The sequence below is a fragment of the Heloderma suspectum genome, chromosome 5 (genome assembly GCF_057233095.1).
Source record: "Heloderma suspectum isolate Gila_16-S chromosome 5, 16-S_ref, whole genome shotgun sequence".
Lineage (NCBI taxonomy): Eukaryota > Metazoa > Chordata > Lepidosauria > Squamata > Helodermatidae > Heloderma > Heloderma suspectum.
In genome coordinates, this window is record NC_139462.1 from 73,062,137 (window position 1) to 73,077,026 (window position 14,890).

At 41.2% G+C, this 14,890-nt stretch overlaps 1 protein-coding gene across 2 annotated transcripts in view; it reads right to left on the reverse strand.

The window, feature by feature from the left end:
* MARCHF1 (membrane associated ring-CH-type finger 1) overlaps nt 1–14,157 on the reverse strand; it is a 209,733-nt gene extending 195,576 nt beyond the window's left edge. The window contains exon 1 of one of the 2 annotated variants that reach the window (XM_084856384.1): nt 13,824–14,157. The gene's annotated coding sequence lies outside the window, so the exon portion shown is untranslated. The remainder of the gene's footprint in view (nt 1–13,823) is intronic. The other variant, XM_084856383.1, reaches the window with a different exon arrangement.
* Between the last annotated feature and the right edge of the window lie 733 nt (nt 14,158–14,890).

Sequence of the window (14,890 nt, forward strand, 5' to 3'; positions counted from 1 at the left end):
TATTGTACAGCTTTTTCTAAAAAGTTCCCTTGTGAAATGCTGCATATAAAAAAAGAAGAAGTCTAGTTTTGGAAAACAATATGAACTATCCCCACATATCTTACTAAGGGAGATTTAAGGGGTGAGAGGGGGCCTATAACTCATTTTCAACTAAGCATGCATAGCTATACAGGTTTTTTGCACACTGCAAGTGATTGTGACAGAATCTGAAAGACGTTTCAAGCTAGCACTCATCAAAAACTGCATGTGTTCTACTGTGATGCAACAACGGTTAAAGCCACCAACTACTTTATTTATTGAGGGTGAACATGCAAGATAAACGGACCTTGGGGAAATAATTCAAGATTTTGCAATGAAAAAGGCCAGAAAAATACAGCTTTAAAATGAATTGGGACCAACTGCAATGCCATGGACCTAATTCCCAACTGACTTAGGCAATTCAAGAAGATGTGATTATTTATCATGACAAATGCTGCTGAGAGGCCCAGAAAAATGAGAAGAGCTAAATCCCCCCTGTATAACTAAATATCATTGTGCAGAGCAACAATCAGTTTCTTTCAAACCTTGCTTGAAGCCAGAAAATCCATGCTCTCCAAGAAAACGTGGGCCAGTCCCAGCACTGCCTGTTTGATCACCTTATCTCAAAAGGCAAATTGGAGATTAAACTATAATTATTCAGATCACGAGGGTCCAAAGAAGGATCTTTCAATAGAGGTCAAACTACAGTTTCCTTCAGTCTTTTTCTCTTCTTCTAGTGATATTTTCAGCATGGCTGATACAAGTGATTTTGGCCTTGGATAGCATTCACTGAAACTGATCCAGCAAAACTGGACAAACAGAAGCTTCAGTTTGGACACTCTTGAGAACACAAGCATCACTTAGAAGCACAATCAGACTGTTCTGTTTGTGCTGATGCTGTGCCATCATCTTTATTTCCTCCCTAAATTTGTCAAATGATTCCCAAGTACAAAACACTGTGTAATTTATGAAGCGATTAGTATGTTTTGAAATTGTGACTTGGCTGTCAAAATTCTTTACCAGGCCACAACTTGTATGTGCATTGCCACAATTCACACATGTTGCTATTTGTGTGTATTTTTGCACTCAGGAATCAGTTATTGAGTATAAATAAAATACTGTATGATAAAGACTAGAAGAAATGGTGAAGTGTGGCATTTATTCAGTGAGAGGGCTAGCTGTGATACTTTGAATTCTCATTTTCTTGCCTTGGCGTAATTGCTATATGTTGTGGCCCAGCCCCAGCATTACAGTGGGCCTTATAGTGTATAGCCAGAATCTGATCAGAAGTGGTCCAGAAGGGTTTGGGCCTACTCAGCTGGTGGAATGTCAGAATCAGTGGGAGCTCATCTCTGGCAGTGTTCTCAGAGGAAAGCAGGCAGGACTTAAGTTACTCCTGTCCAGCTGCTAGCTTTGTCCTTGACAGGGAAGGAAGCTGGCAGCCTCTCCGTGAGAACCTAACAAAAGGGGGGGGGGGTGTTCAGAGGTGTTACACAGGTGGAAATATCACCCCCAAAGGGCATAATGGAGATGCCCTGTTTGGGCAGTGGCCTCATTGATGGGTAAAATCCCTTGTCAGTTCACTTCACACCTTCACTTTTAAGCAGATGCCAAGGCTGGGAGTCTTTGCTAGGAACATTCTCATATTTACACCCCAAAATCTTCTCTGTTTGAAGTTACTACCATCTGAGCCTTTTAAGGCAGTCTTCACATGGACTCGCCATCCAATTTGGAATCTTGTCTCTTTGAATTTTGTATCGTTAAGAACCTGCCATGAAAAGTACTGCTATACTTTAAATAGACCTTGAATTCTTCTTTGCTATGGATTATGTATCTTCATCATCAATAGCCCAGAGCTGCCAGCTGGCTTGGACTGATCCTGACTCTTGGACTTTTCTATGCCTGGACCCATGTCGCATGGATATACCAAAGTGGAAGCTATGGTCATCGAAACCTCTGCATGTGTGGGATTACTCTGGACTTACTCTTGAACCTATGTTTTGACTGTTGGATTTGATAGGCCTTGACCGGTGTAGTGTGGAGGTTCCAACAAAGATTTCAGTGTTGGACTAAATCTCTGCATGTGTGGATTTGTTTAGATCTTTTTCTACAACCTTGTCTTGTTTTTCCTGGGATGGATTACCCCAGGAATCTTCTCAGCCCCTTGCCCTGCATTTGGAAATCCTTGTCTTGGATTGCCTAGGATGAATTATGCCAGGAATCTTTTGAACCCCTTGCCCTGTATTCTGAGCCATAGAGATTGCAGCAGAGAAACCAAGTTGTACAGATCTCTGACATGGTTATAGCTATTAGCTTTTGCCTGTTCTAAAATTACCTGGAACCTATAGCTAATTACCATCAGCTATATGATTTCTAGAGAGTTTAACCATTAAGCTTTTACTGTGGGATCTGCAACAATAAAAAAGTTTCACTGATTTGGGGTGTCCTGTGTCAGAATGCCAGAGTGTGTGTCTGAGCGATTGGGCCTATGACACTATAGATCATTACAAGGTTCTCAATTTTTGTCAAACCTATTATAACCTTCCTCAAGTTATCAGGATAGGGCTATATAAAAGGAAAAAATAAAATTGTTTGCTGTAAATGCACTTGTATAATGAAGCAAAATATATGAAGACAACTTGTTTGAGTATACATGTATATTATTAACCTTTTCTTTTTTAAAGGGTGAACAAAAGAGTGGGGGGAAACGTCTTCCATTATCATCCCTTATTTCTGTGCAGAATCTTCTTCACCTTAAACTAATAAACATATGTCACCTTATAACAACACTTTGCACTGCTATTTGAGAACTTCAGAGTGCTTTAAAAATACCTATGATGACTTCTTAAAAATGGATCCTCAGGGAGGGAGATATTTTGCAATCCCCATTGAGTACAGAAGGTTCAGATAAAGAAGTGCTAAAGCTACACGCTCGAGTCCTTACCTACATGAAACCTTAAAAGTCAAACCTTAATCACTCTGCGATGATTCTTTCTTTAACTTTCCCTTTCCCTGCCATTTCTATGTGCAGCATCACTTCTATAGAGTTCTTAGTAACAGGGGCCAATGACCTAATAAGACTGAAATATTTGCCACATAAAATACTGCAACATAATGGCAGGTATTTTATTAGCACCGCCTGACTTTTCCCCATAACACAGGTCACCCAGTCAGTCTTCTCCACTATGGTGAGATGTATTGTATTTCTATTTAAATTATAGTTATTATTTCTAATAGAAATTATTTGTACCTATACTTATCAATCTGCATATGCAAATGTTATGCAAATTGGTATCCTCTTTTTGGTGATGCTTAAGTTGTCACCCTACATCTGACTGACCACTCTTTGAAACCGGATGCTGGACTAGATCACACACATACACACTCTGATTCCAAACTGAAAATCACTCTGAGAATTACATTTAGGTCACTACCATTTTTGTTTCTCATATAACCACCAGGATACAAAGTTACTATAACTAATTTCTACTTCAACATCTGAGAAGCACCCACTGTGAAGCTATTTGCCAATGAATCTCTGCCTCCCCCCGCCCCCGCCCCGCAAGATAGTAAAATCTTGGTTATACACCAAGCTTCTGCCAAGAGTGTTCTCACTCCATAGGATGGTCCCTCCTTTTTTTACTGGGCAAATATTACATGTTACAAATATTACAACTAAATCTTTAGCTGCTTCCATATGGTGCACAGACTTTTTTCACCATATCAATCACCAATGCTGAAGTCTATAAGGAGTCTTTATACAAAGGAGTCAGCCAATAACATGCACCATTATACTCCAGAGAGGGAATCAGCTGCAATGAAACTACACATGAACAACTGGCACAGCTACTGCTAGGCACAAACAACTGTAATACCTTGAAACAACTAGCTGATCTAATAACAGCTAACAAAAAATTTCACCTGTTATATTCTTATGATCCTTTGCTTAAAGGATATTATGGTATTGGAAGTTTGGAGGCAAATTAATCAATTGAATTAAAGACATAAAGACATGACAGTAGGGTGAAGCAAGGAGCTGCTGATCCTAGATTTGAGGATCAAAAGCATGAAAACTTGAAGATGAGAGCAAACAACTTGCAGATCAGCTGAAGCTCAAGACCAAAAATCCAGTTTGAAAAGTTATCTGAAGTCTATCCAACCTCTTCAGAGGGGCATGGATGGGAATATCCCTTCGAGGAAACTGGTACTGCTGAACAGCTTAATGGACTTCTATAAGAGCCCCTCATATTCGCTACAATTATCAGAAAGGATTGAGCAGCCTCTGACACATTTGATGGGGAATATCAAATTCAAATCAGTGACCAACTGATCACTGGCCCCTTTTTCTTCTAATTCCTTGTCTCAAAAAAACGTTCTCCAAATTCTTCTGTGATAATGCCATTTCCATGAATGACTCCATGCAAATCATTTTAATTAACATTGCAAAATGGCAGTGTCATTCCTTCCCCCAATCATTTTGCATTTAGATTCCTATTGCTTTGAGAAAGAGAAGCATACAAAATCCTTAACCCTTCAGAAGCTTCAAATATTAAATGTTAAGTGCAAAAATACAGCTATGCAATTGCACAATGAACCTTGGCTGCTGTCCAATGTACTGAAATTACTCTTGTACTCGAAGTTTAAAAATCAATATAATCTCAAAGAACTATTTAGAAAGAAAGCTATAGTGTTTTAATGCTTCTGGTTTGAAAAGCTAAGGTTTTCAATGAACAAACAACATTTTAGTACATTTGTAAACTATACAGACCCTTCCAATTACTTTAACAGAAATACAAATTGGACTTCACATGTCATGTTTATCATACTTGAATCTTCAAGGAGCTCAAGGTGGTGCACATGGCTCTTCCCTTCCCACTGTACCTTACAGTAACCTTATGAGGTCAAATAGACTGAAAGACTTCCAGACAAGGTGCTTGCAGACAAGGCTTTTATCCTGCCATTGCCCTGCCTCACTCACAGAATTTTATATGGGGCCAGATGTTATCATCTTCCACTCGTCACCCTCCTGTGTTTTCCCACCTTTTCTTCCATCTTTTCTCTTACCACAGAAAATCTGTTGAGAAAAAGACAGAATAGCTCCGCAATGCCTTCTGAGCGATGGCACTAGGAGCCCTCCATCTGGAAGTACCCAGTGACTTGACCAAGGCCATCCACTGAGCTTCATCACTGAGAAGGGATTTGACTTGTCATCTGTATTCAACAGAACTTTAGTCACTTCTGTTTGTTCATGCTAGGTGACTGTTTTGCAACACTTCTTGAGGCACAGAGAACACTGTTAGATTTAAGTTATTTTATTAAGAATTTAGCAGAACAATTCTCACTGAGTTCAATGAGATGTATTCTTGGGTCATGTGCAAAGGACTGTCTTAAAGTAACTTACTGATGTATTTTTTTAAAAAAAATTATATCCCAAAGACAAGCATGGTGGAGAACAAAGGGCAGGATCCAATTGTGCCCTTATGCAGGCAGCCAGGTCCTCCAATCCCAGTGTGCACGCAGCCAGCCCCAGCACGCACACAGCCCATACCACTGGCGGCTGTGATATAGCGCTTCTGGGGGCAAGCCTCGAAACAAGTGGAAACGCTCATTTCTGGAAGGGGCACAACCTGCCCCTTCCAGAAATGAGCGTTTCTGCTCATTTCAGGCTTGCCCCCAGATGCACTATATCGCGGCCACCAGTGATATGGGCCACAGGTGCACCACAACTGGTGAACCTGGTCACCTGCACAAGGGCCCCATTAGAGCCTGCCCAAAATGTTAAATGCAAGCCATTTTAACTTTGGTATACCAGGTAGACTTACTTTTGTGCTTCAATTTTTTAATAGCCCCTTTTCTTTTCGTTGCTGGTATGAAGCACAACTCTAATGTTAAAGCATAACTAAATTGCAAGTTTTGGTTTTAAACTCCAGGACTGAAACAAATTTGGTCAACTCCATTTTAGGTCATTGAAGTCCAAACACAGACTATCTTAACACTTTCCTCAATGACAGCAAAGAACTTCTAGAAGTATCAAGACACATGCTTCTCGCCAGATCCAAAAAAAACAACTTCAGTTTTGAGAAAGGAGGCTTGTTGGGTATTGATAAGGCATGTATAGCTTTAGAACTAGTAACAGCAACAACTCTTAAATCTGTACTTTTCAAACCATCGTCAATACACTATTTGGATTAGCAGATTGTGCTGCTACTTGAATTGGTAAATTGTACTTCTATCATTAACTCTTTGTAAGAAACCTGGAAGTGCTCAGTCTACAATTACTTCCATTTACATAATCTCATTATTAAGCAAAACAGCAAATAAGAAATATCTGCAGCCAGGAATTAAACTGAAGTAAGAGCAGCAATTAATCCGTCCTTATATTAACTCCAGCCAAAAATACGCTATGGCTTACAGCAGGGGTGGGCAACTTGTGACCCTCCAGATGTGTGTCATTTCACTAGCATAAAGTATTAACCACTTGCAAAAACTCTATTTTCATCCTTGCACAAGTGTCAAATTCGGTACTTTGATTCTGCTTGCACGACCCAATGTGCAAGCCATTGCACAACCCATTCCACAAACCTTTGTACTAGTTGTTGCACCAGCCATTCTACAAGCTCTTGTACAAGCTGCTGAGGAGATCATCATCATTTATCATTTAAGCATCATTTAATCACCATCATTTAATTAAGCTACATGTTGCTTGCTGTAGTTGTTCTAGCTGTTCCACTAACAATTGTGCAACCACTAACAGACCACTGCCAACTCTTGTACTTTTTTCACTAGCATAATGTTGGATACAACCCAGTGGCACCACCAACTTGCCCATCCCTGTCATACAAGTTTATCATGTCAAACAGGCATAATAAGATTGTAAGGAGATAGGCATGTAACACAACATAGTAATTAATTCTTACCATTTATGTAGTGTTTCAGAACACTTAAAGTGCTTCACATCATTATATCACTGTATAAAATGTTCCAGAAAATTTTCCTATGCAAATTAGGCTAATTCGCATAGAATAAGTTGCATCAGAAACTTTTCAGATTGTCTCAATAAGTGATCTAATTTAACACATTTACTTTACTTTATTTAGTACACAAAGTCTTCCATGTTAATTTTTGTCCCAATACATCCCAAGTATTTGACCTGACATATTTGAGGTGAGTGGGTGAATTCAAGCACACTTAATATGGTTAAGTTATATTACATAGACAGTTATTATAATACTTGTAACATTTTAAAGACAATAGCACCTACTTCCCTTATAATGTTTAAATTTAAGAAAGAAACCAAAGCTATTAAAAACTGTTGACACACTAATTAATTTTAGCAACCCAAAGAACTGTGCGTTCCTTGCTGACAATCACTCATCTATTTCAACAGAGTTCAACTCTCTTCCACTGAGATTGTTGGGGCATCTTCAGTTTCACTATCATTCACTACTTGCTAGTACCATTTCACATTAAGACATATATGTATTCTAATGACACACATGTATTCTCTCTCATACTTGCTAGAAATAATCACCTGAAAAACAATTACAATGTTGAAACTTCCAAGCTTACCTAATACTGTATTTGCATTTGGCATCCATTCATGGTTACTAATGAACTTATGAAACTGGAAGTTTTCCACAGAAAAATAAAGCACTGAAAAATGTTCCATCCACATCACTGGCCACTATACTGCACAAGCTCTGATAGACCTCAACTTTATAGCAAAACACTAATATTCTGCTGCCTACTGCTACTGTCCTCACTAACACACAGCATGAAGAGCTATAGCTATCTATTATACTCTGTATAACAGATGGTAGATACACAGTGTCAGTGAGCTGGGTTGCACTGCCAAATTCCTCCACATAGTTGTGTATGTGGGTACATGGCCATGTGGAGAAATGCTAGCATGAACTTGAGGAGCTGGTCAGCCATTTTTGATCTTGGGAAAAAATGCAACTGCAATCACTGTAATAGCCAGTCAGCTCTCCACATGTAGAACTGGGTTCACAAAAGTTTATCTCCATATTATTATATATCAAAGTACATAATTGCAGGGAAGAATTTGTCAATGCAAACCACTCCCTGTGAACCATATACTTTTAAGTAGATTCCACTACTACTGCTTCCCACTAGCTTAATGGTGAAGCCACTATACGAAACCTAATTTAGATCCAATGGTTTCTGATAATTGCCACCCAGTGTCAAATTTGCAATTCTTGGGCAAGGTGTTGTGGAGTTCGTGGTGTCTTCTCAACTGCAGGTAGTAACAGATTATGCTGATTATTTGGGTCCATTCCAAACTGGGTTCAGGACTAGATTAGGGATGAAAACAGCCTTGGTCACCCTATGCTGGGGAATGGATGAGAGGAATGTAACCCTAATGATTCTCTTGGACTTCTCAGTGGCTTTCAATATAATTGATCATGGTATCCTTCTGGATCATTTATCTGGGTTGGGCATAGGAGGAACATTATTACTGTGGTTCTGTGTTTTTTTGGATGAACTGTCTCAGGTTGTGGTGCTTGGGGACTTCTGCTCTACCCCATTGGCCTGTGGGGTGCTACAGGGTTCTACCTTGTCAGCCTTACTTTTCAATATCTACATGAAACATCTGGGGGAAGTCATTTAGAGGCTTAGGATGAAATGCCATCAATATACAGATGACGCTCAGTTATGCCTCTTGTTTCCATCTAGCAATCTTAGGAAAACTGTAGAATTGTTTAACCAGTATCTGTAAGGATTTTTGAGATTGATAAGGAAAAACAAGCTGAGACTTAATCAAGACAAGATGGTGGTACTGTGAGTAGGGAAATCACCCAGACTGAATAGAGGAAAATGTTGGGTTTTAGATGGGGTGCACTCCTCCTAAAAGACCAAATGCACAGTCCAGAAGTGCTCCTGGACTTCCTAACTGAGGCAGCTCAGGTGAAGCTAGCCAGGAGTACTTTCTACAGCTTAAGTTGATATGCCAGTTAAGACCTATCTGGAGAGGACTGATCTTGCCTTGGTTATTCATGCTCTGGAGACACCCAAGCCAGACTACTGTAAGGGACTCTACATGGGGCTGCTTGGGGCCAAACTAAGTGTTCTACTAAATCTTGTGTAGAAGATCTGATCTCAGAAGCTAAGCAGGGTCAGCCCTGGTTAGTACTTGTATGGGAGACCACCTGGGAATCAGGCTTCCTGCACTGAGCAGGGGGTTGGACTCGATGGTCTGTTTGGCCCCTTCCAACCTTATGATTCTATGTGTGATTGGCTTCCTTTCTTGAGTGTAAGCACACACCACCCCAATTCAGATCAAGACCATGGCAATTCAGGAGAGGGGATTTAAGTTTTCCTCACTCCTGTTTCCATCTCAAAATTCCACCCCCCACCATGAGGGGTTAAAGAAAGAAAAAAAACCATCTTTATTGGAATCCATGGAGACATTTTTCTTCTTTTTTTTAACACCCCCACCCACCCCTGTAGGGGAGTGGAATTTCACAGGGGAAGCTTAAACCCCCCCCCCAAAAAAAATCACCATGGGCCCAACCCAAATAGGGGCCACACTGAGCTTACACTCAAGTAAGGAAGCTGTGCTGTGTGTCGTTAGCAGAACATTTACTTTGACCCTTATTCAGGGTCTGGGCAGACTATTGTAAGGCACTCTACATTGGGCTGCAGTTTGGAAACTTCAGCTGGTACAGAATATGGCCATGGGGCTATTGGTGGGGGCTGAGTGCTTGACTCATGTGACACCAATACTGTGCCAGTTGCACTGGTTGCCAGTGTGTTTCCAAGGCCAACTTAAGGGTTTAAAGGTTAAAATCAGTACTTTAAATTATTTCGGCTGAACTTCCTTGAAGGACTGCCTTCACCCATACCATGATGACCCTGCACGATCACACTCTGGGGTCATCAACAGAGACCCTTCTCACTTGCTCATTGCCAAGGGCAGTTAGGGTGGTGAGTACAGCAGAGAGGACCTCTGGAATGAACTGCCACTGGGGGGTTGTCAGGTCCCTTCTTTGAAGGTCTTCAGAAAAGCTCTGAAGCCCCATTTGTTCTCATCAGCCTTTTCTTAATCATATTTTTTAACTGCTGGTTTTATTTAATAGCTGCTTTTATGGATTGTTACTGCTTGGCATTCTTTTACTGTGTACACCACCTTGGGAGGGTTCCACCTTTAAAGACAACCTAAAAATAATTTTAAATTGAAAAAACAAATGACAGCTAGAATTTGGCATTGCAGTCTAAGACTGCAATCCTATGAATACTTTTCTGGGAGTGACCACCACTGAACACAGTGAGGCTTGCTTCTAAGTAAATATGTAGAGGATTGCACTTTAAATTATCTTGTTCTGTGCCTTAGTAAACTAGGTATTATGAAACATATCTTGCTCAGATGGGAAGCTAGTGCAGTGGTTTTCAAACCATGTCCCATAGTTTCATGGGGGCTTATCTGAAGTTCTGCAATGAAAAGATCAGTAGTGGCAGCCAAATTTTCTTAAAAGACACCTTGCCCAATCAAGATCAATCTTGTCCTGCAGAGAAAGTACTGGACATTTTGTAGGCCTCACTCTCAGTTTGCAGGAGACTCGGAAGGCCTTGCCAGCACTCTGTGGGAATTGAGTATATGCCCTAGATTCTAGGGCCTAGAAAAGGGGTAGGGAACCTTTGGGGGCTTGTAGACATATGTGGCAATTTGAGAAACTGCCATGGGCACCACCACAAAACAGCTGCCATGGAAGGTGTGGCTAATCACAAAGGAAAAGTACCTCTCCCAAAAGACTGAGTACAAGGCTGAAACTGGGTCTGAACCCCAACACACTAAACAATTCCTTTGAACCCACACTTTTCAACACCAACAGAATTAATTTAATGTGTTAATTTAAAAAAATTGGGAGGGGTAGGGCACCTTGGTGGGTGCCAAGAAAGATGTCTGGGGGCACATTTGTGCCCATGAGCACCATGTTGCCTACCCCTGGCCTAGAACATGCCCCCAAACCTTATTTAATCTGCAGGGGTTCCTCAGAAGACAACAGAAAGGATTCCCTCAAGGAAGAAAGTTTAAAAAACACTGAACTAATGGATTAAGTTTCCCCATTTTACCCACTACAGGTCAGAAACCTAGCATCCAACTTCCACTATTCAGAACTGAAATACAGCAATTCCATTCCATATATATATATATATATATGACAGAAATACTGAAGAGGAGAACTAGTAACTATGAGATCATTTCCATTGGTGAAAAATTAGTGCTCTTCCCCAGTCAAGTTGGAGTCCTTTGATGTGGCAGAGGTAAATAGACATCATGGAGCAAGAAAAAATGCCTGTCTGGCAAAAGAATGGCCAGACTCAAGTCCTGCCAGTCTTGCAAGGATTTTAGAGGAAAGATTCAGACAAATCACAGTTTCTCAGCCTCAACTAACTTATTAAAAGAAAATTTGACATGCATAGCATACTAATAACCTAGCAATAAGTAGCATTTGTTTGTTTCAACATCCCATAAACAGTTAAATTGCAAGAATGTGTCATCCAGCCTTATACTTCCACAGAAGAAACAGTGATAGGACACTAGACTCCATTACTGATTTGATCTGCTAAACTGACCCTGAGTCTGTACAGCATGGAGAGTGGAAGGAGTTCCAGTTTACCAACTTCGATAATAGAGATCCACACCTTGCTTGAGGGTATGAACAAGGGATCTTTTGGCAGGTGGGGCAGGGGAACAAACTCTGACAACTGTCAAAATAAGGGACTGAATATTTATTAGACATGTAAAACAAAGTTGGTACTATGCAAAATTGCATATTCTCCCTCAACATACCCTCCTGGAACAACTCACTTAGGTACATTGCTAATCTAGGCTGCACATCCTTAGAACAGGCTCTGTTCTTGACTACACAATGATTTCCAGACACCTGCACACAAACCTACCAGATTATGCTCATTATTATTGATTAATAATGTCATGTTGGGAGTTTTGTTTTCTTTGAAGGAGGTGTGAAGTGAGTGAACAACTGAACACATGAGAGATTCTACACAGAAGATAGCCTTGCCAGATACGTTTTTATTGACATGTTTAATCAAAATTGTGTTTTCCTACAGAATGGAGCTAGTACCTCCGTTAAGTTTACATTGTTTTCTGAATCCTCTTGAATACTGCTTCTATCCAGCCCCCATGAGGTCTTAAAATACAATGCATTCAGTAAGCAACTCAGGCATCCCAGATTAAATCCTACTTAGCACTTCATATAAAAATCCTTCCAAAATGGAGTGTACACATACACAAAACACACCATTAAAGCTTTCATTTGGGAGTGGGGAGGGGTTACATAATGAGTTCTGGACAACAGCTAGTTGCCTCACCCTAATACACAGATTGTGGATATAAGACTAATGTGTTGCTTACATAAGTGAGAATTATGCAGTTAACTCATAATTATACTTTTCCCATTTTCATGCCTATGGTTTCTTTCTTTGAATCACTTTCGCTTTAAACTGATTCTCAGCAAAGAAAACTCTATTCTAATACTTAGTGTTAGCAGCATGTTTGATAACACCAGTGAGCCAAGTCCATTTGGAAAAATATAATTTTATTGCTTGAGTAGGACTACATTAGAGGATGTTTGTACCTGAAAATGAGAGAGTAATAACCACTGCATTAGTTACAAGCCAACTGCCAGGCTAAAGGAGGATCTCAGCCAAGGGTCAATAAATCTACTGATATTTTAAACTACTAAGCAAATTGCAAATGCATGAGATTTTGATATCTGGAATTGAAAGAGGTCATATAAACTACGAAAAAGAGTTATAGTAAAGCACCACTGGGAAATACATTAAATTTCCCCCAATCAACCCTTAAAATAATCCCATTTGTTTTCTTTCAAGTCACAGTTAACAAATAACTGAAAATGCCTGTGAACAGTTAATCGGGCATGTTTACCAGGCAACATTTCTAAAAGGATGCAACCAGCTCAGCATTCATTTTCCATACACCATCAAAACCTTTAAGCAAAAAAGTCATCTGCGAAAATGTACTTTTCCAAGGTAACCTAATATCTCTGCCACAAAAATACTTCTGAAGACTTAAGAACAATAATGCCCTTGATGGTGACAGTGTGCTTCAGCAGTATAGGCATGAATACCTAAGATCCTAGAATTTCCTGTTCAGTTGTAATAGTGTAGTTTCTTTCTACTAAACCTTTTCTTCCATACCAGACAGGGAACAATGGAATGAGAACAAAACAGATGGATTTTACATGAAATGAAGAGTAAGTGATAGACTTTGTTGTCCATATTTCAGAAAGATTTATATCTACACTTAGCGGGCTGCTGGTATTGCTATTTTATTTGCTTTTCCATATAGCAAGGGATCTTTCTCTGTCATTCCCTTTTGTAACACTCCCCCCTCCGCATGAACAAGATACCCTCATGCCTTTTCGCATGCCATCTGAAAGTACAGAAGGAAAAATGCCCATTGTCTGCAGTCAGTGGACCATATACCTTCCTCCCCACACACCCTCCTACAAGGAGTTCCTTTTTAAGAGCCACAAACAGAACTGACAATCGCCATCCTCTTTTAGCAGCATCCCGATGACATGCACCGAGCGCCTATTCCTCCAATAATACGGAGATGCATTGGAGAAGCCTGCATGTAAGGCATTCACAAAGACTGCATTTCAGCATACTGCAACCATGTGTGCAGCTGTTCTCCAACCTAATTCCTCTCGCTGAGCAAACAGGGATTTCCCCTCCCTCCCATTTCAAACAGTATTTGCCCATTGCTCTATCGAACCAAACCTGCCTCGTCTTACCTCGACTTCCTTGTTCTTCTCTTTGTTTTTGCCCATTGAACTTCTCCCATTGCTGGCAGTCTCCCGCGCTGGGACGACAGAGATCCGTTGGAGAGGCATTTTGACAGGGCTGCAGGTTGCCAGAGCCTGATTGGACGCCTTCAAGCTTCGCTCCCTCTGAGTAGCCCACCTGTATAATTGTTCATATCCGTGCGTTGCCAGATTGTTTTAATTTGTTTTTTTTTTAAGTGTGCGCGTGTGTGGTTTGTGAAACCAGGTTTTGGGGTGGGGGGAGGCCCCAGGTCTTTCCCACCCAAAATACCCCCACCCCCTCCCGGTTAACCTACCAGGGCACAGGAGAAAAGCGGCCAAAAAAAGACATAATCCGGGGAGTTTGAAATTCTCACTGAGGCGAGTTACTGCGAGACAGAACTCCACTGCTTTGTCACTGGACCAACCTCTTCCCCACCCCCTTCCTCTCTCCAGAGCATTGTGGGAGACAATTCAATTTCTCTGTTACCTAATAACTGTCATGGAAACCAAGGAAAAGCTGGGCCCTGATTAAAAAGCGCTTGCTTCCTTCCTTTCCTTCCTTGCACGGCTCCTCGGGCTCTTCCATATTTGCAGCTGCAGCAGCTACACTCGGTTTCTCGGCTGCTTCCCTTCCTGGGGGAGCGCCCAGTCGGAGCCTGCCCCGGCCAGCACCGCCTGGCGCCCGCTCTCCTGCGCGCGCGCGCGCGCAGCCGAGGTAATAATAAAATAACGCGCGAGGCTGAAAGGCGGCTTAGCGTCCTATTTTGGAGCCAAATCTCCTCCTCGGGAAGCGCGGCGAGCTCGCGGTGTCCTTCATTCGCCTCCAGTAATCTGCTTAGGTTCAAAGAAGCTGCCTCGAAGGGCAGAGCGGCCGTTCCAGTATACAGAAATAAAAATAAAAGTGGCGCCGACAAAGGAAGCAGCAAGTACAAATGGGCCTGCCCGGGCGGCCAGGAGAAACTTTTAACCCGTTCCTTCCGCCTCCAACAGTCTCGGCAAAGGACGTAAAAAAACTCACACCGCGCACAGGCACTCAGGAGGATTTCGTCTAGGGT